The sequence below is a fragment of the Labeo rohita genome, chromosome 8 (genome assembly GCF_022985175.1).
Source record: "Labeo rohita strain BAU-BD-2019 chromosome 8, IGBB_LRoh.1.0, whole genome shotgun sequence".
Lineage (NCBI taxonomy): Eukaryota > Metazoa > Chordata > Actinopteri > Cypriniformes > Cyprinidae > Labeo > Labeo rohita.
Genome location: NC_066876.1, coordinates 2821424 through 2825983, shown reverse-complemented (window position 1 = coordinate 2825983; position 4560 = coordinate 2821424).

Here is a 4560-nt window from a genome sequence, read left to right as displayed (position 1 = left end):
GAGAGCTCAGAACATCCTTAAGTAAAGGTTCTGTGCTGCATAATCACAATTTCAATTGTTACGTCCCTTATGTTTTATTTGTGTTTTGCTCTGTTTTTGGGAAGTGTTGTGTCTGTGTTTCTGTGCAGGATGACGTCTGATTGGTTCCTGTACTCCAACTAGTGCCACGCCCTGCCTGGTCAGCTCCCGGCTGCCTATAAAGATCTCATCATCACTTCCTGCTTCGGCTTTGTGCTCGTTTTCTGTGTTTGCTTTTCATCGCTCTGTTAGTTAGATGTAAGCATGTGTTAGTAAGACTGAGATTCTGTGTGTGTTCTTTTGAGTGTTTAACTTGTGAGAGATTGTTGTTTGTTAGTGCATTCACCAAATATTTGTAACTCTGACTACTGCCTGTTTGACTTTGATTTTGGATTGACCCTATTTGGACTTGTTTGCTAATTGTAAATAGTTGTATGTAGTATTCTTGGGGCGGTAGGGAGACTGACGCCATTTTTGCTGAAACCTTTTGTTGATTGTTTTTTGTACAGAAAGTTAGGAAAGTAATTGTGTCTTCTTTTCTTTTCTTTTGTAAACTAGGGAATTTAGAGGGTTAAAATATTAGTTGCTTTCTGTTTGTTATTTTGACCTTGACGGCTCCCCCACTTCTATTGTAAAAAATTATTGTTTTCATTAAAATACTGTTTATTTGTTTTACAAACTCCTCCGTGTCCTCGCAACTCTTTCATGTCGCGCCTTCACCCTAGACAGGGCGTAACACAATCTTTCATTCTCCAAACAGATGCTTTCAGATAGAGGCCTAGGAGCAGTGTTTTTGCAGGGAGGCCCTGATGTGAGTATGTGATGGCCCACAATGAAGCCACACATTAGTGAATGGTAATGAGTGTATACACGCATATACCCGGGTCCACACACACACACATACACATGTACACACACACATCCAAATATCCCTGCTCACATTGCTATGTATACATTGATTGCTTTTAAGGGTCTTATGTCATTTTATTTTAATGTCATTTCAGAATGCTTTATTGGAACACAGTACATTGTAACTAATTGGAGTGCACACAGTTTAGTTTGCTGTGTGTTTTTGTTGATACAGTTTTCTTTTGAGTTGAAGTTACCATGCTGTGGGCTGTGTGGAGAGTTGCGGAGGTTCTGACAAACGCTAGTGACTGCAGTCTTTAGGCTCCTTGTTAGTGCACCCGCCTCCCATGGCAGAGACACGAGTTCGAGACTCGCTCGTCGCGGGGACAAGTAGGACCCGGGGAGAGGGGTTACACAGATCCAACTCCTCCTGCCTTACATATAACTAATCCTACCCTTCTCCACTCCCTGATCCCTAAACCCACCCATCTCCACCCCCAAACCTATCATCTCCACCCCCTAGATGTGGATCCAACCCTGCTCCCTGCAGTGAGGAGCATCTCGTAATGCGGGTGCTTAGTAAACTAGTTTACAGATGTGAGTATTAGAAACCAAAACATGGTTCCTTGTGTTAAAAATTGCATTAGTTGAACTACTGTAGAGCAAACTGTTCAGTTGCTTAAGGTGTAAAGATGCTAAATAGTAGTATATTTGTGATTATGCTGTAAAAAGATGTTTTATTATGTATAGCTAACAGGGGAGCTCCAGGGGCCTGTACCATGATGGTAGTTGAACAAATTCAGAGTTACAGGATTAGTTTAGAGTTGACAAAACCAAACCACTCCAATCCGGCTTTATTGGTACCATGATGCTGATCATCAACTTGATGATATGATGAACTTAAATGCATTTACAATGAAAAAAGTACTTGCTCATGAAAGAGGACAAATAAAAGAAATGATCTTGTTCTATCAGAGCAGTCACAAGTGAAACAGTCACCTTGTTCTAGGACACATTGGTAGTTGCGAACCAACAGCCTTCTGCTTACCAGTTCAGTGGTTTAGCCCACTACAAAAGTATTAGAGCTACAACATGAATTGAAATTTGGCAAGAAATGGAATGCTGGCAATATGAACTGTAAAATGTTTTACTCTCCTTAAATGTTTTACAGGTAGCTGTGTTCATGGAGAGCAGGCAGAACAGTGGCAGCCAGATTGTCCGGCAAATGTTCTCTTGCTTCAAGGTTGTGGGGTTCAGGGGCGTGGCATCATGGTCTTCCTCATCCTCTGGCTCAACGATGTCCCCACTGAGAAGAGCGGGATGCTTCACGCACAGCGCAGCAGCAGATTTGGCACAGCTGCACTGAGATGGCAGTAGGATGTGGGATTCACCATCTGTAAATACATGATTGTTAGACTAATAAATTAGAATAAAGCTTTGATTCATCTGTTGTTGTCTTGTATATGTATGATTTAATGTGATGCTTTTATTCATTCTTACTCATTTATTCATTTTTCGTATTGTTGTCAATAAATCAAATATAAATATTTCAATTAATTCATGCATTAATTCATTGCTTGACTGAAAATTGATGTATTCATATCAGCTGCATTTGTCTAACTAGTGTATATTCATGCATAGCTATGTCATATGACAAAACAACTTACATTTTGCTTGTTTAACTAAATTGTCATTTTCAGTTTAAAAAAAGTAAAATAATTATTTATTGGTTAACATTTATCATTATTATTGTGTGTAAGTATTGGGGTGGGCTAGCAATGCAGTTCATTATGGCGTAATCTTAATTTTTAAGTAGTAATACCTACATTTTTGTCTTCTTGGTCTTCTTCAAAGGCAAGATCTTATAGCAGATGCCTGATGTCTCCTTTGTGCAAACATTGCAAACGCTAATGAAAACCGTACTTGGTAGGTAGGGTTGCTGAGTTACTGATGTGATGAGGTGTTAGTGCACCTGTCTCTCTTTTCATTATTATTATTATTATTGCTGAACTTATAATTACATATAAGATCAGGAAAATGGTTGTATCAAGGAATGGACAACTGTAATGACAAAACAAAAAAATAAATATCATGCGTAAATCATAGTATGAGATTATATGCACAGAAAAAAAACTCAATGACAAGGTTAAAAATCTTTGAATCTTTGCATATTCATGGGCTTCATAGCAAGCTCTTGTGCAAAAAGTAGCCTATTCTGCATAAATTTACTTTTTTTTTACTAAGTAGCCTCTTCTGCAAATGTACTATTTTTACTAAAAATAGTAAATTATGTTTATCTGAAAGTGAAACAGTGCTACAATATTGTTTGGTCAGTATAAAAGTAAAAGTATATGGAAAGTCCCTAAAATTCACAGAAACAAATGTGTGTGTGTGTGTGTGTGTGTGTGTGTGCATTTTTCCCCTCAGTTGTTGTGTTGACAGCAAATTGCTTGTTCAATTTAAATGTGAATGAAAGTGTTGCCTCTATCATTAAATAAATGAAAAAGTGTTTTGTCAAGGGAGCGGGGTAACATTGATTTTTACAGTGTAAGCTGTTGTACACCTCTAATGTTTTCTCTTTGTTTGTTTTATTTATTTATTTATTTATTTATTTTTGTTGTTGTTTTTAAGATTTCTGAAATACCTGGACTGGATAGCCAATTTCACAGGTATTTTGTGTATTTTCAAAATACAAACAAAACTGTATTTAAATACATTTGTATTTAAATACATTTTTCCACACAGCATTTTGTATTTTTATTTTAAATACATTTATGCCCATCTCTGTCTGTGGCTTCTCCCACAAATCTCCTTGTTCATGCAGATAGAGCTGAGAGACGGCGTTTTTAGGCCAACAGTGCCCACACAAGGACATTACAGCACTTAGATATTATGGTGTACCAAATTTATGTTATTTATGTTATGTAATTTATGTTTCATGTTAACTCCGGCGCTGGGAAAGCTCTTTGGTCCTTATTTGAATAATTTGCATGGCAGTTTTTTGGTTGTGCTTGTTTTATTTTATAGAGGCCAAATGTAAAACTGCTGCATGCTTGATAAAGGTTTTATTTACTGTACAAAAGCTTCTGTAATGCTAAAGCTATACAGTAGAAACACATCATAATTTACCTTTTTGGATAAGAATAATTTCAAGTTTAACAATTTAGTTAATTTCTATCACAGAGTCACATTATAAATATTTTGAGAATTATTATAATTAATAATAGAGTGTCAATGTGTGATTTAGTTTTTAAATTGAAAAAGATTTAAAAGTAAAATAAAGTAAAAGTTTTGTATGGTTTTGAAGCAGACTGGATTGTTATTTAAATATTTTAAAATTCAGTAAAGGTTGGTAATAAGATGAAACAGCTGAAGGAAAATAATTTAAACAACAAAAACAAGTTAATCTTTTATCTACTGTCAACTATATAAATATTTTTTTTTACACATAAAAAATAATTTTGCAGGACTTTTAAATATATTACGTTTAATAAATAGTTCGGTTGTATATTGTATATTAACACTGTACGTATTTGAGTTACATACATTTAATATAACAAAATAAAAGTGTAATACGTAATTCATAAAATTTGATTTACTATATATGTATGTTTAAAACAATTTAAAGAGTTTATATTTTTTAAGTTGTTTATATATATTTGGAGTGAAAGCGACTAGACGGAAAGCGGAAGT